We start from the raw sequence: 22125 nt of genomic DNA on the forward strand, positions 1-22125 counted from the left end.
TGGTTGAAGAGAGGTGATCGCAGGAGAGTTAATAAGCCGGAGGGATTTCCATTTTGAGGGAGAGGTGGAGGGAGAGCCGTCCCACATCTGTTAATCAGTACTCCATTACCACTGAGGTCGGGGAAACTCCCCCAGTAATTATGGGGTAGCTGCTCAGGAGATAGATGATGACTTATCACGTCCAGCTTTTGAGAAATGTGTCTTCCAGTACTCTGTTGTGGCTTCCAGTACTCTGCTGTGTCTTCCAGTACTCTATTGTGTCTTCCAGTACTCTATTGTGTCTTCCAGCACTCTGTTGTGTCTTCCAGCACTCTGTTGTGTCTTCCAGTACTCTGTTGTGTCTTCCAGTACCCTATTGTGTCTTCCAGTACTCTATTGTGTCTTCCAGTACTCTGTTGTGTCTTCCAGCTTTCTGCTGTGTCTTCCAGCACTCTGCTGTGTCTTCCAGTACTCTCTTGTGTCTTTCAGCACCCTGCTGTGTCTTCCAGTACTCTCTTGTGTCTTTCAGTACCCTGCTGTGTCTTCCAGTACTCTGTTGTGTCTTTCAGTACTCTGTTGTGTCATCCAGTGATCCAGTGTGTCTTTTATGTTTATTATATGTAGGGTTTCCAGTCAGGAGTGAAGGGTTTATGTGAGGGGTTACCAGTTGAAAGTGGAAGGTAAGGTTGTGCTCACCATGTTTATTGTGTTGTTGAGTTATGAAATTTGATAATACGAAACCGAATGAAAATTTAGAGGGAGATACAGGTACAGAACCCATTTTTTTTTTTTAATGAATCGGGTTACTGCTCCCCCTATTCGTAGGTGCAACACAGGTCCGAATTAAGAGAAGAAATATGCTGAGTATGTGAAGAGGAATGGCCATCGGAGTGTGTAGGGGAACGAGAGGTAGTTTAGATATGTAGGGTTGAATCGGCGGAAGAATGAGTAGGGTTAGAGGTGCGGGAATCTAGGATATATATATATATATATATATATATATATATATATATATATATATATATATATATATATATATATATATATATAAAGTAAATGCATATATTTATTTATGGACTTCTAGCGTTGCAACTTCAGGACCCCCTTTCATGTGAGGCTTTTGCAGTGCTCAGGAAGTCGGCCACGGCCACCGGCCGGGACCAGAGGTCATTCAGTGTGCTAATTGTATATGTTTTTCTGGGTTGGGTACATTGAATCGATCGACGCCTGAGCTGCTTTTTAAGAGATGGGTTGCTTTCAGAGCGCACACGTGGAAGTCTGACCTGCGTTAGTATGGGGATGTAGTTGGAGGTGTAGGGGAGTTCAAGGTGAGGGGAGAGGGACGGTTGCTTAATGTGTGTTGGGTCATGTCGGTGCGGGTGCGTTTTTCGTCGGTGTGGCTTTTGCGAGGCGCGGAGGGACCTGTGAATACAGGAGGTTGCTTTGTGAGGACAGGGTGAACATTTTTAACTTCTGCGTGAAGGATGGAGGGTCGTTATGTAATGGCTCAGAACGGAGGGGGTGGGATATTACCGGTGCTTAGAAGTGGGTGCCGGACACGTTGGAATCGGTTTTGCCTCAGTGCGTTAGCGTTGTATCCCTGTCGTTTTTAGGGAGCCCGGTGATTGTTCCGGGTCCTCTGTTTTACGTAGCTTGTGGTTGTTTTAAGGTCGATTTCAGAGGGTGGGTAAGCAGCCACGTTGAAGCGGCTATATAGTAGTTCTGCTCCTTTTCCTTTGTCCGGAGTTAGTGCCAGTAAGTGTTCTGAGGGCATTTACCTTGTTTATGGACTTCGTGTTGATGTTTGTGACGTGGGGAGTAAATTTTACGAGCGTCTTTCGCGATGTGTAGTGGAGTAGTTGGTGTTATCCTGAATGGGAGTGGATGATCATTCAGAGTGATGTGAGGGGTGCAGCTCGCAATCGCACCTGTCAGGGGGAGCTGCTGAAGACTTGGCAGTGCATTTGTGCATGGCGGTTGGAGGCGTTTTGTCCTCTGCAATGCCACTGTTCTAAATGTATGATGTAATGTTGCGTGTTTACTCTTGCCTGTATATGGCTGGGGTCTTGTGATGTAATTGTGAAGTCGTCCTCATTACGGGGCGTTTCCTACTGCGGTTTGTGAGGGGCGGAGGAAGGTCATATACATACATATATATATATATATATATATATATATATATATATATATATATATATATATATATATATATATATATATATAATGTGTGTGTGTGTGTGTGTGTGTGTGTGTGTTTCTCCACCCTTTCAAAAGCAAACAAAACAAAAAAAAAACTTCACACAAAACAGATCGCTCTGGCATCCACACTCGGCCGCTTAACAGCCACAAACATACAACACCTGCAGAAGGGAGCAAGAAATAACCTTCAGTGCAATCCCATCTCAACATGCTCGCCACCTATTTCCATGCAGGAGCAGCTAGACCCCCTCCCACCCAAACCACTTCATAACCAACCTCCCAACGCCGGAGCAGATACAGTATTAGAAGAAAAAGAGAACAACACCTGCTCCACGTCTCGGCAGTGTGTACTCACAGATCCCTCCTCCTCATAATAGATAGACTGATAAACGATATCTACGCTGTAAAGATACGACCACCACTGAAAGACAAGTTCCACCCCAAGTTAGTTCTTAAACTCTATTCCACCAGACGGACGTCAGACTGAAACTACGCTCCCAAGACATGTGCGAGCTATACTTTCACTCTTGTGGTCTGGACCAATTGCCCCATCCATTGCAGCCATGGATTCGGTACATCACAAGAAACCTTCATGCCCAAAATGCTATTTCCACACCGAAGACACTGAACACATCGGTTACCCTGTACCCCTGTATAGATATAGATAGATATGAACAGATAAAGATGGATGAATAAATAGATGAAGAGATAGATAAGCAAATGCACATGCATCTAGTTACATTCGTATGTATGCAAATTATTTTCTAGCACGAAAATACTGAAACACACCAGAGATTTTCCGGATTGCTTCGAACAATATTTTTTTTTTTCTCCTCGAGAAAATTCATTTGGCGAGGAATTCTGCGTCGAATATATACTGTCGAGGGAGAAGCTCTTGACGGGACGCCCTGGGCATTGCCGGGAACCCCGGGATAATCCCAGGGGTCTGGGATTATCCCAGAAACCCCTTCTGGACACAGAGAGAGATTCCTCCATGCAGCGGAGGAGGGCATAAATGCCATCATATCTATAGTTGGAACTGCAAAAACAGGCGTATCCGGGTCGTCCGAGCTGACAGCTTTATGGCTCCGCGTTGATATTATACTAGAAGAATTATACTCGCGTCTTTCGAGAGAGAGAGAGAGAGAGAGAGAGAGAGAGAGAGAGAGAGAGAGAGAGAGAGAGAGAGAGAGTTAGTGAGTTAGTTTGCCTCTGCCAAAGCTCTGATACTCTCCCTCGTGTTTTTAAGTTTGGATTAGGGTTTTCTCCCGCCCCCCTCCTCTTCCCCTCATCCCCTACCCTCTCCCCTCCCCACAGGAGTCCAAACGAGTCCACCAACAAAACATTTGGGAGGAGGGAGGGGGAGGGAGGGGGGGGGGGGGAGATGGAAATTCGAATCGCGCTTCTTTAAAAGTGGCGTGTAAATCCCGACATGCCCGCGCCTGATCCCTCTCCTAATGCTCTTGAGGTGGAAAACAAAGTAAGTAATTCCTTCCCCCCCCCCCCCCGCCACACCTTGCTCCTCCTCCCTTCCTCCCCCCCCCTCCCCCCAGACAACACCTGATCCCTCCCCCCCCCTCGCCCCCGTTCCCCACCCACTCGCGAGTCTATGTAAATCATAAGTATGTTGTTGGGTGAGGATATGAATTGTGTTGCCAAGATGTCCGTCCGTCTGTCCGACCGACCGTCCGTCCGTATGTACGTATCTATTCTGAGCAGGTTCTGTAGGCGACGAGGAAACAAGATAATATTTTTTCCCTCCCTCGTTCGAGTTCTTGCGCTGAATTAAAATGGCACTCGTTACGGCCGTGTGTACCTGCCTGCCTGTATCACAAAGGAATGAAGTCCTCAGTTTTTCCTTTTTTTTTTTTTCTAATGCAAGTTATGATCTGGTTGTGGTTTTCCTTGGGCTCTCAAGAGTAGTGATGCAGCCAGAGACTCTCTCAGACTTGAAGCAGCAGCTGCTTGGAATACATTGAGCGGATCTCGACGGGGTTCTGTCAGTGAGCCGACGAGAAGCACACCTGCCTCAAGCCACCAAGTACCCGTGAATTCCACGATCTCGTCCTCGTTGGCGCGTAAGTCTCTTGTGTGCCGTAGAACTCTGTGTGGGTGAGCGAACCCTCAAACGAACGAGCGGGAAAGGTAATATGGATCTGGAGGGCACTTTTTTGTCTCGATGCTGGATGCAGATCAACTTTCTGTGTTGTTGTTGTCTTTGTCTTTGTTTTTGCCCGTCTGTCTGTCCGTATGTGTGTGTTTGCATATTGTTATATACGTTGCTTTGTGTGTGTGTGTGTGTGTGTGTGTGTGTGTGTAATAACATATTTTTATAGCTGGGTGAGGGAGTTCTTCACTCATGGAGCCTCATGAGGGTGTATGTATGTGTGTGTATTTGCGTTTGTGTGTGTGTGTGTGTGTGTGTGTGTGTGTGTGTGTGTGTGTGTGTGTGTGTGTGTGTGTGTGTGATATATGCACATAATTCCTTTGGCCTTCAGACTCGTTGTGACTGCGGGGTCTCGGCCCCTCGTTCTGCCTGCTTACCAGTTTCCACCCTCCTCCTCCTCCGCTGCTGGCTGGTACCTGTTCTCGTTCGAGAGCATTTCTCTCGACGTTCCCTCCTCCATCCCCCACCTCTTCACACATCCCCCCACCCACCCCACCTTTCGTACACGTCCCCCACCGTCGTTCCCTACCCCCCCCCCCCCCCCCCCCCCCACTCTTCTGTTCAAGATTCTTGCATATTTTAGGGACCTCGGAGGCCGTTTTCTATTTGTTGTTGATGAGGGTGACTTGGAAGTCGGCGTTGTTGACTTTGGCATCCAGAGTCCTCAAGTTCAAAAGACGCTGATGCCCCTCACGGGGAAGTTACTAGACTCGAGGTGAATTTTAGGAGTTTCTTACCGCTCTTTATACCTGCCAACATTTTCCAACTTTTGATACGATCAGTTAGTAAAAAGGAAATGTATATATATATATTTGCTAAACACATTTGAATTCAGCTTTCGTATTTTTCTAAGACGTCTGAAACGGCGAAGGGTTTTCTTTATTGTTATCATTGTGTCTTGAGAATGATATTATCTTTGATAGTTGTTATATATTTTCTCTCTCCACCACCCCCCCCTAAATACAACCCTTGAATAGTGAAGCTAAGTATCGTCGTAGAGATGTTGTCTGGATGATATCTACCGATGTCTTGTGGTTGTATTAGAAAAGTTGATATATATATATATATATATATATATATATATATATATATATATATATATATATATATATATATATATATATATATATATGTGTGTGTGTATATATATATTATTTTTCTTTCCTTTCCTGTCGGGGAAAGAGTGCATGGCAAGTATCATTTGGTCATTCCACTCAAGCAAATTCGTGTATGGACGATCCCGCTTGGCCACGAAGCTTAAAGAATATTGCAGTCCTTTGATGTACAGATCAGCAGATACCTGTACAAGGGGAGCGGATTATCTCGGGTGGGCCACACCCTGTTCCCGGTCCAAACTTTATTTGATGTCTCTGACGCGAGATGATATCCGGATCAGCGGCGACAACTTTTGAAGTCACTTCGATGAGGTGATGTAACGCGGAGTCCGAGACAGTTAGTTATACAGGGGCGAGGTGGTTGGCTGTGTTAGGTAGGGTTCAGGGATCAGGCCAAGATTCGGAGAGCCTCAGAAAGCTCAGAGGGTCTGAGACATTTCGAGTAGGTTTTTGGGGCTCGCCAGAGAATGGGTCACTTTTAGATTGTCGAGGGATTGTGTGTGGGGGGTAGACGGTGTGAGCTGAGGTAGATGGAGAATGTTGAGAAAGACCGAAGAGGGTGTTGAGGTAGATTGTGGGAGTTGTGAGGTAGACGTTTTATTTTGTAGGGATGAGAAGTATATGGTAGGTGAGGGATGTACATAGAGGCTGGGAAAGGCTTAGGGGATTGGGAAGTTTAAGGAATGGCCAGGTTTCATGGGTTTTGCAGATATAAGGAACTGGGAATAATCTCGGGGGGGAGAGAAAGGTGGTATTTCGGAGTTTTTAAGGGAGGTTGAGCTATCTTGTATGATTGCTGTGAGGGAGGAGAGGGGCTGAAGACCTCCGAAGCCATCATGAGGTATTCGTGAAGAGCATACTAGGGTTGCCACATGTCAACATTGCTTAGGGATTTCCGACAGTATTAAGGGCCTGGAGTGTTAGGGTCAGACTGTTATCAATTAGGGGTCACGTTCAGGGAATTGGGAGTTGGTTAGTTTGTTATCGCTAGATGATAAGGGCTGAGGGGTTAGTGTGAGAAGGGCTTGAGGATGATTTTGGGGTATGATGGGGTAGACTGAAAGGATTAAGTTGGATTTCAAGGGTGGGAAGGTGTTCAGAGGGCGAGAACAGTTTTAGTTAAAGTGCCTGGGGAAGGTTAGGACAGATTAGGGAGATATTAAAAGGGTTTTGAAAGGGAAAATGAGGTTAGGGACACGATAAAAAGATTTTGAATAGGATGATAGGCTCATGGAGGATAGAGAGACGTTAAAGGAATTTTGAAAAAGTTGGAAGGCTTAGGAAAAGGGAGGTCCTGGAGACGTTAAAGAGATTATGAAACAATTGAGAGTCTTAGAGGTGGGGAGTTTTAAGTATATGTTGAAAGGGGTTTGAAAAGGATTAGAGGCTTAGGGAAAATTGGAAGTCAAGATGACGAAGTGGTTTCGAGGAGGTTGAGATGCCTAAGGAAGTTTAAACAGGTGGAGGAATTTTGGCTGTAGGTTGAAGGGGCTTCGAAGTAGAGCAGAGCTGGGAAAGGACAAGGAGTTAGAAAATGATAAGAGAATGGGAAGCAATGGAAGGCTTGGGGAAATTAGGAGAAAGTAGAGAGATAAAAGGGCTAATTGAGGAAGTTAGAAGGTACACTGAGGGGTTTGAATCAGCTTGACGGGTTCAGATTAGATGAGGATTTCGGGGCACATTAAGGGATTGAAGGCTGTTTGAAGGGGTTGACTTAGATAAGGATTTCGGGACACATTAAGGGATTTGAGGCAGTTTGAAGGGGTTGACGTAGATGAGGATTTGTGTGTAGAGTAAGGGATTTTAGAGAGATTGATGGGGACAAAGCCCAAGAGAGTTTGGATACAGATTACGGGATTTGGAGCAAGTTGAAGGGTTCAAACTAGATGAGGGTTTGGGTACAGATTAAGGGAATTTAGGCAGGTTGAAAGGGTTGATCATGGTTTGGTTTCAGATTAAGGGTTTTCAGTTAGCCTATGAGTCTGTTATAGGTTACAGGAGCTTAAGCAGTGTTAAGGGATTAATAGAAATCAGTTGGTGGTTTTGGGATGATGGTAAAGTGCAGATGGTGATATGAGATAGAGAATGGGGCATTAAAAGAAGAGGAAATGAAAATTTAAGAGCATGGACGGATATTTCAGGAACAGATGAAGACAAAGCGAGGCCATAACGGAAAGGTAAAGTGAATCATTGAAGATAAAAGAATGGAAAAGAGAAGACGAAGATAAAAGCAAGTGAGAGAAGGAAGAAGAAACTGCCAAGTTTGGAAGAAAAGAGAGTTGGGTGGTGGTGGGTGGCAAGGAAGATGGAAAGAAAATATGATTTGTAAGAAGTAATAAAGAGAGAGAGAGAGAGAGAGAGAGAGAGAGAGAGAGAGAGAGAGAGAGAGAGAGAGAGAGAGAGAGAGGGGGGAGGATAGAAGGCGAGGAGAGTGTTGAAGGTCAGTTGTAAGGGAAAGGTATAAAGATGCTGCTATCCGAAGAATAGCGGGCAAATGGTTGTTAAAGATCACCCTAAGGCAAATGCAGGAAAGGTCTAGATGCAGGAGGACGAGACGAGAGGAGAGTAAAAAGATAAAGGGGAAAAGATTGAAAGACGAGGAAAGAATTGGCTGAATTGGAAAGAAAATGGAGAACATGGGGGAAGGGTTAAGGAAAGGGGAGAGTAAAAGGATAGACGAGAACGAAAGAGACACTGAGAAGGAGACTGCATTTAGTCGAGAGAAAAATTGAGGAGGAGACGGTGGATATAAACTGACTAGAAAGACAGACAGACAGACAGACAGACCCACGCAAATGCGGTCGTAAGGGGAGGAAAAAAAGATAGAAAACCCTGGAGAGATGGGAGAGGAAGAATGTCACTTGGAAACCTCCCGCTTAGGGCTATCAGATCGGCCGTCACCATTCATACAAACTGTCTCAAGTCTCGGACGGCCCCGGCCACTCCGAAATGCCTCGATCTGCAGGCGTGTCCTTGTTGCACGGCGCGACACAGAGAGAGAGAGAGGAGACCCCTCCTCCCCCCCTTCCCAAAAGGTCCTCGTCGGTCGCCAATTGGTTCGTGGGGCACTCGGAGTGGGCGAGTCACCTGGGGCAGGGTCTCTCTATGGTTGGACTTGCCTTATCAAAGTTCTGATTTGGTATATATATATATATATATATATATATATATATATATATATATATATATATATATATATATATATATATATATATATATATATATATATATATATACACATATATTGCCAGGACTTAATTCTTGTCGTCTCGGATCACGTAGCTGAGTGTGGGTTCCGCTGTTCTGTCTTAGAGAATTAAAGAAGGAAAAAAGTATTCTTGTGATTTTTTTTTTTTTTTAAAGAAATTCAGACCGATTGCTAAAAGCTGTGGAAAATATAAGGCGTCAGTGTAAGACTTGTAGAAAAGAGATACATAGATTCTGATTGTTTTAGTCTTGTACTGTGTAACATCAGTCCTTGGTTCCTGCTTCTTTATATATTCGTTGAAGCCTCAGATGAAACGCTAATTGATAATCCTGTATTTCTATTATATTTTCATGTTTTTCCTAAGTTTATTTTGTTCTTTTTTTCCTAAACCGCCGGATGTTTGAACCGACTTCCCAGGGGACAGATAATTTACCCAAGGGAACACCCTCAGGAACCAATTAGCCTCAGCCATGGCTTAAGTAACACTGTGATCTGTGTTCAGGGTTCGAATACTTGAACATTACCCGTCGTGAATCACCGGAGCTAATCCTCCCACCCGCCCGCACCAACGTTAGGATTCGATGAATCAGGACGGAGGGAGCGAGCTTATCCCGGATAGGCGGATTGAGAACAGATCAGTCGGGATAGGTCAGCCAAGGACAAGCATAGCCGGGATAGGTCGTTGGTTAGAGCAACACACTGTCTCGGGCGTTCAGTCGTGCCGCCCCTCAAGGAAGACTGCTTGGCTTGTGACAGGGTGTCGGGAGGAGGTCCAGTTGACCAAGGGTATTGCCTTATGCCAGCCCAGCACGTGTAGCTCGTCAGCATCATCCTCTTTGGGGATAACAAGCCCCTGATTCCTCTTTGAAATTTTCTCCTATGACCATTTCTCATGGCAGTGAAACGACTTGGGGGGGGGGAAACACAGGAGATTTCTGGGGTCTTGTAACTGCTTTACTGAGTGATTCTTGCTTTTATATACTTTGATTGCTAATCATTTATGATTTGTTTACTCAGATGTATCCAAATTTCCGTCTGAGTCACTGTTTTTTTTTTTTTTATACATTTGATTTTCTTGATGTCTATAAAGTCATCATATTCATTTGAGTTTGATGAGTTTTTCTGATTTCATTGTCTGGCGGGGTTTTTCTAATGCTTTTAGTCGCTTTAGTCGAAGACTTTGGAGGCGATGTTAATTGTGCATGAACAATAACTGTGTGGTGTCTTTGCCTCTTTGTATCCTTTGGCTTCGACTGCGTGGCTCGGTGTGTCTTGATCCTGCTAATTAGCTGAGGTATCAGAGGAAGTGGAGCTGAGACCAAGATCAGTGCTCAAGTGTACTCGAAGTTTCATTTAGCGATATTGGAGGAAGGAGAGAGGGGACCTCTGGGGGGGGGGACTCGTCAGATATCTCTTATCTCGTAGTGAGAGAGAGAGAGAGAGAGAGAGAGAGAGAGAGAGAGAGAGAGAGAGAGAGAGAGAGAGAGAGAGAGAGAGAGAGAGAGAGAGAGTACGAGTACTTACGACGAGAATTTTATCATGAGATACGGCTGGCTAGCGCGTGGCGCTCACCACACTGCGCCGCTCTCCCCACTTAACAAGAAAAAAAAGAGAAAGGATTAGAAAAAAAGATAAGGAAAAAAAATAAATTAGGAAGGATGGAGGACCCAAAGAAACCAAATCCTTCGCTTTGGAATAGAGAGTAAAGACTGGGTCGTCTTATCTGTCGTGGTAGCTAGTCCAGGCCAAATCCCCGCCGGGCTGGTGAGGGAGCGAGCACTCCGTCGTCTTGGGGCTGGTTCGTTCATGGTATGCAGTCGTTTTGGCGCGACGCTGAGGCTCTCGGGCCTTCACTCCCTGTCTCCCTCTCTCTCTCTCTCCAAGACCCCCTCCGCCGTCGCTGCTACAATAATAGAGCGCAAGAAATGTTTCTCATGCTTTCGCCCGGCATGCTTTTGTTTAGTACGCTTTTGGTGGAGGGAGGAGAGGGAGAGAGAGAGAGGGGGAGAGAGAGAGATCCTGGGATACGGTAGCCCACCTCTCTTAAGGCCTTTCCAGCACTGGTACGCACCGCCGCCGCCGCCTCGCGCGCCGTAAAATGCAATGTACTTCTGTACAAACACCGTGAGACGTGACAGAGGCACGTCCCGGCAGTCTTCCCTCGAACTTATTTTCGAGCGAGGTGCCTCCCGATGGCTTTCCTGATTGCTCCTCCTCCTCCTCCTCCTCCTCCTCTTCCACATCCCCCCCTCCTCCTCCTCCTGGCCTCCCTACACCTTTGCCAATACTTTGTGAAACTCGCCCGAAACCCCCTGGCAGAACGGGCCGGATTGGGGGGGCGGCCGGTGTGATTTGTGAGTGTACACGCCATCTATTGAGCATCTCCTGAACCCGCTCGCGCTCTCTCTCCTCCGGGCGGAGGAGGAGGAGGTGGTGGAGGGGGAGGAGGGCGGTGGTGGAGGTGGTGGCTCGAGCTTTGAAGAGCAGCGTCGGGCGGCGCGGCAGGGGGCGCATCCCTGTTGGGTCGCAGTGGTAGGATGCGACGAGGGGGTTAGGAACCCCCCACATCTACTACTACTACTACTACTACTACTACTACTACTACTACTACTCCCGTTGCCGTGGAAGGGGAGGAGGGGGTAGAAGAAGAATCCCATATGAACGGAATTCATTCACAGGATCAGTTTGGCGCTAATCTCTCCCGCTAGTGTGTGTGTGTGTGTGTGTGTGTGTGTGTGTGTGTGTGTGTGTGTGTGTGTCTTGCTTTCCACATCCTTCGTAAATATCCCTTAAGGTGAGGGGGAACAAAAATGTCATAGACGATTCTTGGCATATATATATATATATATATATATATATATATATATATATATATATATATATATATATATATATATATATATATATATTCTCTCTCTCTCTCTCTCTCTCTCTCTCTCTCTCTCTCTCTCTCTCTCTCTCTCTCTCTCTCTCTCTCTTCCGTCATGGATCCCCACCTTGCTCTGGAAACCCTGCCTCACTCACTGTTGTCGAGTTCCATCACGCAACGCCAAACCAGATGAGTACGTCATTCACTCTGCAGGAACAGGGGAAAAAAAAGGGGGGGGGGGAATAGGGTTGGGGTGGGGGGTAGGGGGGGGGGAGAAAGGGAAATCCGAAACATGAGGACCGTTCGAAATGGTGTGGAAAACGGGACGGCCGCTTTGAAAAGCGTTTTCTGAAACAAAATCGCCGTTGTCAGTAGCACTCTCGCGCCATAACACATACACGGGGCCGGAGTGGAAGGCAGTTTGAAGCGAGCACTTCCATGCTGAAATTGTGCCAGTTCTGTTTCACAAACAAAGAGGAGAGAGATAGAGAGAGAAAGGGGAGAGATGATAAAAAAAAAGAGAGGGAGAGAAAGAGGGAATATATATAGAGGGCGAATCCCCAGATACGGGATGACTTTCGGTCGTGAGAGAGAGAGAGAGAGAGAGAGAGAGAGAGAGAGAGAGAGAGAGTAAAAGGGGCGGGTGCTGAGTGGGCGGAGTGAAAGAGAGCGGAGGGGCGGAGCTTTTCCCCCTGGGTAGGGGGAGAGGGAAGGAACCCCTGTAGAGATCAGGGAGAGAACGGAGGGGAGAGAGAAAACGTGGGAAGAGAGCAAGGAGCAGCCTCCAGCGAGGCAGCTCCCACGTGTGTGTGTGTGTGTGTGTGTGTGTGTGTGTGTGTGTGTGTAATTACCTATTCTTACTGTACGAGGAGGGAGTTCTACATTCATAAGGTGGGGAGGGGGGCATCTCTCGAACTTTCTCTCCCACTATATAACTTTTTGAACTTTGGTATGCTGACAACATTCCCAGCCTCGTCACGTAGTATATTCCATTCATCGTGGGAGTATCTCGTCTGCCATAAAGAAAAGTATTTCTTCACTAAGCCTTTCTCTAAACACCCTTCTTGCTTACTTTCATGTTCTGGCTTCCAGTTGCTCTTATCCTCGCATCTCTGGAAGGACTGTTCAGCGTTGGCATCATCAGATTTTTTTTTTTCTTTCTAAAATCCTCACAAGTCGGATGATCAGGTTGCCCCTTACTCTTCTCTCATCTTTGGGGAACAGTTTTTAGGGCAAGTAACTTCCCTCTGTAACTCTGGTTTCTTGATTGCTGTTACCATCTTCATCGCCTTTCCCAGAATACTTTCTCTGTTAGGTCTTTATACCTCTTTAAGTGAGGTGACAGAAGTGTCTTCTTTAAGTGTGGTGACAGAAGTAGTTTTCCACGTGGCTACCTAAATATTCCCTTATCCATGTACCTGAATACGATTTTAAGAGTTTCCAGCGGAATTTGTCTACTATTCTCTTCCTAAGGTGGGGCTTTTGACAACAGACTGGATGCAGTGTCGAACCCGCCCCCAGTCCCTTTCACACACACATAGTCCTGCAGCTTATGTCTTTCTGGATTATATTCGAATTCTTTCATTGTGTTCCACCCTAAGTAACTCTGCCTTCACGCGGGTCGAGCTTCATCAACCACGTTATCACACCGATGCTGGAGTGTGTCTGGGCATCCCCTCCCCTCATTTGTAAGTTGGAGCCATCCTCATCGGTCGATTCTCATGGCCTTGGCACAGTCTGCAAAGATATTCCGAGGTGCGAACCTTGGCCCTTCTGGTAAGACATTTTACGTAGATCAAAAAAAGAGCAGTGATTCCAGAGATGGGCCCTGCGGCACACCACTTCTGACCCCAAAACCTTGTTTTCGAGATAGCTCATCTTGACACGCTGCCTTTTGGTCACTTCCACTAAAGTCATTTTTCTGTCTATCGAAGGTGTCTATCCTTATTCCTGGGCTGAAGTTCTCCCTTCCTCCCTTCCTCCTTTCCTCCTTTGTGGTACAGTGTCATTCCGCCATCGCTTTTGTGCAAGATGGAGCTCACTCTCTCGTAGAAATCTAAAGAGGTTTGTTACGCATGTCCTTTTGTTCCTTGAATCCGCGTTGCTGTGCTTCTTCTTGTGGTTTATCCTTAAGTGGTCACACATTTTCTTCCAGTATTATGAAGACCACACTAGTCAGAGAGAGATCGTGTCTGTAACACAGCGCAGCTTTCCAGCATCTTTTTTTTATACCCCCTAAAGAAAAATGTCGAGAGAATAACTGCTTTCTTCTACTCCCATGGAACGTCACCTTCCTCCAGCGTGTACCATCCTGAGCATCACCTTGAAGCAGCCTGGCGAGGGTATCTGACCACTTATCATGCTCTTGATCCTGCATGTATTCAGAAATTTCATGAAGGCCACGAGTCGTATATATAGGTCGGGGCCTTATTTAATAGCCAGTGTGTTTTTCTCTTTTCTTAAGGAAGTTATGAATGCTCTTTCAAGACCACCTTGCACTGACGTCTCGCTGGTGTCTGGGAGTGTAGCGCCTTCCACTGTGAAAACACATGCGAGGGAGGATGTCACTCGTCTCCACGCATATCTTGTACACACGCCTTCCTCAACACACACACTCTCTCTCTCTCTCTCTCTCTCTCTCTCTCTCTCTCTCTCTCTCTCTCTCTCTCTCTCTCTCTCTCTCTCTCTCTCTCTCTCTCAAACCTTAAAGCCATGCTTAGCTGCTCTTTAGCTTTTCTTTTCACCTCCAGTGAATTCCTTGGAAGTGACTTCCTTTAAAGATGTCCAAGATGGCATTAGAAGGAAGATGGGAGACTGGGTTCACGATGGGACAATATCGGTTTTTTTAAAGTTGTCTGTATTTTGTCTAAAGGTGTTAGATTTTTCGATTTGTGGTGACCTTATATATATATATATATATATATATATATATATATATATATATATATATATATATATATATACACGTTCTACTTCGTTGTTTCCCGTGTAGCGAAGTAGCGCCAGGAACAGACGAGGAACGGCCTCATTTACTCGCATCCAGACTGTAGCTGTCATGTATAATTCAACCCCAGGACTTCTTTTATGGGACTCCTGCAGCTCCAAGGCTGCGCTGACTCAGCAGCAGGGTAATGTGGCCTCCTTCGCAGGGAAGGACCGCTAACGATAATGTAGCCTCGTCGAAGGCGTCATCTTGGTGTGTGTGTGTGTGTGTGTGTGTGTGTGTGTGTGTGTGTGTGTGTGTGTGTGTGTGCGTGTGTGTGTGTGTGGATATAGATATTTAAGTACATTTTCTTGTGTTTATGCTTCTTATTTCATATGGTAAAAGTAAGAAAAAAATTATGAATGCCATTTTGTTCCTGTATCATTTCTTGTATCCCATTATGAATGCCATTATATTCCTATATCATTCCTTATATCCCATTTTCTTGTCTTGTATCAGGAAGAAACAGATTTGCTTTCATAATCATTAATGGGTTTCCTGTAAGAGATAACTCCAGCAGACAGTTATCAATTACAGATGATTATAGATCCTCTTCTAAATGAGATTTATGAGATAAGACCCTCACAAAGAGATGGAGAGAGGAGTGAATGAGAATTGGAGGAGCTTAGAGAATAAGAAAACCTATGTAGAAGTAGGAACATGAACATGAAGAGAAAGCGAAGCCTGCAACAGGGAAGACCGGATGTATAGCATTATCATCACCAGCAGAAGCTGCAGAAGAAGGGAGGGAACAGATGGAGACGATAGAGTGAGAAAGAGAAAAGACATAGAAGCAGAGACAGAAGCAGAAACAGTTTGTGTCCTGACGAAGGATAGAAAGCAGAATGGACAGCAGGAGCAGTGTTGGCAGGCACGGACAACGCCATCACCTGCTCAATGGCAAAGGATCCGAACCAGAAGCAGTAGCAGAATAAGCAGTGGTGGCAGCAGGCATGTATAACAACACGAACACCACGTACATCCAGGCGAAGTATCAGAAACAGGAGGAGGAGAAGCAGCAGCAGCAGTAACAGCAGCTGAACCAGCGGCAGCTCGCAGTGGCTGACCATCCCTTGCTTCCTGGCGAAGTCATGGATGGATAGACTGCCATCACCTCCTCCCTGGTGAAGCAGTAGAAGCAGTCGAAGCAGTGGCCACTACAACAGCAGCAGGAGCAGCGGCAGGGGCAGTAACAGCAACAGCAGTAGTAAAAGCACTAATAGGCATGTAGCACCCCATCACCTCCTCCCTCACGAAGTAATGGAGGCAGCAGTGGGAGGTGGAGGAGCAGCAGCAGCTAGCGGCATGTGCCACACCATCACCTCCTCGCTGGCGAAGGTAGTGCATATATCGATCAGGCGAGAGAGGGTCACCCCGGAGGGGATCGACTGATCAATAAGCCGAGGCGGGGGAGGGACACTCGCTTGGCAAGTGTCCACACGCCCGTAGGGGCTGGGGAGGAACGTTCACATGGCCACCTCTATCCCCCTTCCTCTCCCCCTTCACTACCTCTCTCTCTCTCTCTCTCTCTCTCTCTCTCTCTCTCTCTCTCTCTCTCTCTCTCTCTCTCTCAAACCCAAGATCTCATGATCTATCCCAGATTTACCCCGCGGATAATCTCGCATTTGTATTTCTATCGCCAAGGGTGTGAGAGAGGGACGAGTCTCCCGTGGACTGATGGTGTTGGTATTCTGTTAACACACATCTCTCCCCTCCCTCCCCTCTCCTACTACTACCCTCCACTCCTCCCTCCCTCCCTTGTGCCGCTGCATGATTACAGGAACGGCGACGAGACGAGAGTGATTTGCCTGCTTGCTCGAAGCCACCCCCCACCCCTTCTCCTGCTTCTGTCTGCTTGGTCATATTTTCCTCCGCTTGTGTCTTGCTCGGTTCCATTTGCATCTGTTTACATAAGCTGAACTCCCTGGGTTGTTCTTGCATATCTTTGCGTCAGTTGACCCCTCTCCTTTGGACCCCCTCGCTTATACGTCTTCTATCTGGGGTTCTGCCGGCGTTGTTTCGTGCCTCTGTGTGTGTGTGTGTGTGTGTGTGTGTGTGTGTGTGTGTGTGTGTGTGTGTGTGTGTGTGTGTGTTCCTTATTTCATTTTCCTTGAGGATGTTTCCGCTTGCTTGTGTCCCTGTGCCTACAGGGGGGAGGAGGGGGGGGGGGCTGGTATGGTACGGCGACTGACGAGACGATTCATCCTTTGTGGGTTCTTCCTTCACGACCTTTCCCTTCACGACCTTTCCCTTCCTCCCCAGCCCCAGCTCTTCCTCCTCTTCCTCAGCTGCCTCCACTGCAATACCCTCCCGGGGAAAATGGGCCAAGTGCAATCCAATTTTTTTCCCTCTCTCAACCTTTTCGCGTTTTCTCCCCTTCAACAAAAGAATTCGGAGATTGTTTCCCTTTGTCTGGCTACCTGGAACTGGGAGCTAATTATCCCCCCCCCTCCCTTTTTTTTCTTCAGCCCTCCTACTTGTAGCCCTTCTCTCTGAGAGAGAGAGAGAGAGAGAGAGAGAGAGAGAGAGAGAGAGAGAGAGAGAGAGAGAGAGAGAGAGAGAGGTAAAATTAGAATCGTCCAAGAGAGCTCGCAGCGTATCAGTATGAAGGGCCCCGTAACCCCAGGGAAGAAAGATTATGACATTTTTTTTTTTCCACTCCTCCTCCTCCTCCTCCTCGGGGGTCGGTTGTCAGCGACCTTCTCTCGCCACACATACACAACGTGCCTTAATGATTGGCCATCTGGGCATTAAACCGTACTGAGCTCTTGGTAAACTGCCGGGCGGGGTTGATGATCACAGCAGATATCAGGAAATATACTGTCCGAATTATCCCTCGGACATATCAAGGGGACATTACGTTAACAAAGATTTCCCCTAAGGACGAAGAGGCTGGTATGGCGCCATAGTCCCATGAAGCCCTGCAGTGTCTTTTTTTTCTCCTTTATGTGTGTGTGTGTGTGTGTGTGTGTGTGTGTGTGTGTGAGAGAGAGAGAGAGAGAGAGAGAGAGAGAGAGAGAGAGAGAGAGAGAGAGCAGAACAGAACGTTCTTGGCGTCGTAATTTCTCGCGACGGAAGGAATTTGGAAGATTTTCAAGTTAAGGAATTTTTTTTTTTTTTCCCAGCTACCTGTATCTTGCCTTTAACAACAAGTCGGGGAGCATCCCTGCTGGGAGTGTTTTGGGGGGTAAACATGTTATCTTAATCAGAATTTAACAACCCCCCCCCCCCCCATTGCATATATCATGCCACATATCGGCTATAAACATTTTAATTGCGACATTTGTCGGGAGTTTTGTCTGGACCCCTGACCAAATGAAGACTTTAGTTTCTCTAGTACGAGTGCAAGAGAAGGTTGTGGTGTGTGTGTGTGTGTGTGTGTCGTTCGAGATGGCTGTCGAAGTCTTCGGCTGTAGTGAGCTTCGGGTAGGTGACTGGAGCGTACCTGGAAGCAGGAGAGGATGTACACGACCTCTCGACGGACGTAGAGGCACTGAAGGCGTCTTCTGGATTCGTTGTGATCCTTTCTCGTTGGGTCTTATTGCCCCAGGTAGGTCCTCAGGGTATGTCGATTTAGTCGTCTGGACTCAAGATAGGAACTGGTGACTCATGATGGGGTCTCATAATTTCTGGTGAGGTTTTCGTTTGCTCTGATTGGATCTTGTGGCTCCTGGAAGGGGCTCTGGATTTGCTAATGGGGTCTTGGATCTCTAGTGCTTTTTCAAAGCCTCTGATGGTTTTTCATAGACCACGATGATATCTTATAGCTCCCTCAACCACCTTTTTTTTTTTTCTCCCACAGGTCAGGCAATCTGGCTTCTTTTTCTTCTTCTTTGACCTGTTGGAATCTTGAAGTTTTTACTAAAGTTCCCTTGTCTGCGTTCGCATATCTCGCCCCCTTCCCATAACTATCTATTGTTCCTGACACCGTCTTAATGGCCCTCGTTGGGAATGCTATGCACCCTGAGGGAATTCTGTGTCCACTTGCAGAGTTCTTCTCCTTCGGACGAGTTTTTGTTTAAAAGGATTTTTTTTTTCCTTGCTGCCGATGAGGCTTTTTTTCCCCCTCTAGTTGCGTCTTTTGGTTCGCAGTTGCAGCCCTTTTTTGGTGTATGATCGTCCTTGCGCCTCTGTTCATTTAGTCTGGAAACTGGGGTGAACTTAATGCCAGACGACCCTCACCAATGTCTCTCGATCTCAGTTCAGGGATTCTTGACCTCTCATCTCTCTCGTGGATTTTTGGCCCCATGAATTGATGAGATTCAGGGGGTGATATCCTTTTTCGAACTGCGTCTCGTTATCCAAGGGGACATGATGCACCCCCGTGGAGTATTTTTACCTCATGATTCTCTCTGTCTTCGACGTGGGTCTGTGGCCTTCGACGGCATATTCTACCCCCTGACTTTTACCGGACCTCCTTTGGTAGGGGATTATCATCACCTCTGATGAGGAGATTTAGCATGTGGTAAGGCCTCGTGACGACGCTCTCTTCTTTTCCTCACTCCCTCATGAAGCCCTCGAGCCTCTTGCCTCCGAGGGAAGCCCCCTCCGGGCCACCGCTGGGGACGTTCCCGTCTGATGTGGTCTGCTTGTCCCTTGAAGCTGGTGTTCTCCCCAGCAAAGGTGTCGTCCCTCCGGGTCTCCAAACCTCGGACGAGTTTCCAGTTGTCTGTGATCGTGTCTTTCGAGCGGGAAATGAATGGTTTATGATTTGTTTTGAATAGAAGATCATAAAGGGTTTGTCTTGATCCCTTATGTAGAGTTTCGCTGTTGGATCTAATAAGGTATCTCGATCTCGCGTCGATTCTTCAGAAGGTGTCCTGGTCTCGTCTGGACGTTTCTGAGGGTGACCAGGTCTCGTATGGATTGTTCTGAGGGTGTCCTCGTCTCGTACAGATTCATCTGATGACGTTTCTCTGGTCTCTTGTGGGAACTACCACTTGCTTTTACCAGTTGACTACAAAATGTATAACATTAAACATGAAATTGAAAACGGCTGCTGTGTTCGCAGCTGCTGAGGAAAACTGAGTTCTTTTAATGCGAATCGAAAAGGAAATATAAAAAAGAGTGAGGTGACCATTCGTTTCATATACGAGATAAAGACTTTCGTGATAATTTTCTATGTAGGATTTTTGATACGTAGATTAGGATTTGTCACTGACTCCTTGTATAAATCCTGGGATTACTAAGAATAACATTTCGTTTTCCTTTCTTTTCAGGATTTACTTACGTGGATTTGGATTTACCCTTTTTTAACTCAGCGAAACGTCTCACCCTCGCCACACAGGATTACTGGTGAGTGTTGCTTATCTGTGTGTCTCTAGTTGGCTTGTCAGGGCTGGCCAGGTCAGGTGAGTCAGGTAGAAGTTTAGCTTTTGTGTCAAATTGTCATTTTACCTCCTCTCTCTCTCTCTCTCTCTCTCTCTCTCTCTCTCTCCATCTAGTAATTATTGTAATCCAGTTCCATGCAAGAATCGATCGTTGCTTAGCGTTTAAGTTGTTAGTCATCAGTCTCCACCATCTAATCATCAACGTTTGATCTCATCGGTGATCAATTAATCGTCCGTGGATGCTGGTGAGTGTCGTATCATCATCCATCTCTCTCTCTCTCTCTCTCTCTCTCTCTCTCTCTCTCTCTCTCTCTCTCTCTCTCTCTCTCTCACTGAGGGTAAGTATTGGTCATCAAGCAGGTAAGGAAACAATCGATAGTTAGGTTTTGAGATGCTTCAGATATGGGAACTTGCAATGACCCCAACAGAAGCCAGATTTGCACCGAGGGAAACATGCATGCACGTGATGGTGTTAAGTGCATTCGTCCTTTTTGGATGAACGCGTAGAACGAGGGTTTGTGGAGATCTTGCGTGCTTGCAAGCACTCTGGTATTCGAATGCATAGATTGCAGGCAGTTACGAAGAGCTTGACTTCTTGCAAGCATGCTGGTATGTGAATGTAAAGATTAAAGGTAGCTACATGGGGCGTGCGTTCTCGCAGGCATGTTAGCAAGCGAATGGAGCTCTTGGAGAGAGCGGGTAAGAGCATGCTTGCAATAATGTCGGCGTGCGAATGCCACGGTTGATGGGGACAGCTACGAAGATAGCCCGTGCCTTCAAGCATGTTGTCATGTATGTACGTAAGCTTGACAGCTTTTTCAGGGAGGGGGGATAATGAGACAGCCAGGACATCTGTGCTTGCAGGCGTGCAGGCAATACAAAGTGCTGGCATGCTTCCAGCGGCGGGATATGACAGGATAACAATATCCTCTTCAAGGCTAAGGGCTAAGCTGTGTGTGTTGGGCGAGGTTACCGAATGCTAGCGCGGCCTGGGCCCGGCCCGTGCACTGGCCTCTTGGTCGGTCTTCGAAGTGTCCACCAAGACGCTTCTGGCCTGGGGAGACTTATATTGGGAGAAGATGGGAAGGAAGAGGAGGAGGGTGGATGGGTTGGTTCAGCTTTCGTCTCTCTCTCTCTCTCTCTCTCTCTCTCTCTCTCTCTCTCTCTCTCTCTCTCTCTCTCTCTCTCTCTCTCTCTCTCTCTCTCTCTCAAGATAGCGCTTGCAAACACACACAGCTTTGATAATAATAGTGATAATGATATTGATTTTATTATTATTATTATTATTATTATTATTATTATTATTATTATTATTATTTTATTATATTATTATTATTATTATGACCACAACCATTACTACTACTGCTATTACTACCTCTATATTTAGTTCTTTTAGTCTTCAGATTTTGAGCAATTCTTTTTTTTAGACGCAATTGTTTCTTTTCGAGTTCAGTTTGATTTCACACACACACACACACACACACACACACACACACACACACACACACACACCTATGACGTTATGAATTCCTTCTCCACAAACTCCACATCATTTTTTTAGTGGGTAAGTTGGGCGAGATATCTTCTTTCTTCGATGCGGCCGGGAAGCCAGTCAGCCAGTCAGTCAGTCAGTCAGTCCCTTTGTGTGGTGAATCATTAGTCTCTGTCCTCCACACTTAGCTTAGGAATAGCTTTGTCTCACGACAGAGTGTCTCCCCACGCAAGGACTCCCCGGGGAGTTAATGATCTGACTCAAAATTAAGTGTGTCGAGGGGACCAGTATGGCCTTACGCCCGAGACATTGTATCATTATTATTTCATATATATATATATATATATATATATATATATATATATATATATGTGTGTCTGTGTGTATGAAGGTGTATGTATATTTTATTGCCTCTTCTCTGTCTTGTAATTTGTAAAGTTCCGTAAGAAGGGAAGGGTGGAGAAAGGAAGAAGAAAAATAAGGAAGAAGTGAGGGCAGTTGAAGGATGGGTGGCTAGGAGAGGGAGTAGAAGGACTAGAGAGAGAGAGAGAAGAGAGAGAGAGAGAGAGAGAGAGAGAGAGAGAGAGAGAGAGAGAGAGAGAGAGAGAGAGAGAGGTGAGCAAGAGAAAGAATGGATGGCAAGGGAGGTGGTGGGAGAGGCGAAGGAGGAAGAGGAGGAAATAGATATGGAAGAGGAAAGGAAAGTGGTCGTTAAGTCAAACTTGGGGGTGAAGAGACAGTGGGTTGGTAGGCGTAGACCGTCTGGCACAGGAGAGTGAGTTA

The 22125-nt window shown here is 46.4% G+C and overlaps 2 long non-coding RNA genes across 2 annotated transcripts in view; one reads left to right on the forward strand and one right to left on the reverse strand.

Moving 5' to 3' along the window:
• The window catches only part of LOC139756567 (uncharacterized), a 118156-nt gene that overhangs the window by 43386 nt on the left and 52645 nt on the right, over positions 1 to 22125 (reverse strand). The gene's annotated exons all lie outside the window — the stretch shown is intronic.
• LOC139756568 (uncharacterized) overlaps positions 19739 to 22125 on the forward strand; it is a 512804-nt gene continuing 510417 nt past the window's right edge. The window contains exon 1 of the long non-coding RNA XR_011714384.1: positions 19739 to 19815. This is a non-coding gene — a long non-coding RNA (uncharacterized lncRNA). The remainder of the gene's footprint in view (positions 19816 to 22125) is intronic.

This window comes from Panulirus ornatus, chromosome 22 (genome assembly GCF_036320965.1).
Source record: "Panulirus ornatus isolate Po-2019 chromosome 22, ASM3632096v1, whole genome shotgun sequence".
Taxonomy (NCBI): Eukaryota; Metazoa; Arthropoda; class Malacostraca; order Decapoda; family Palinuridae; genus Panulirus; species Panulirus ornatus.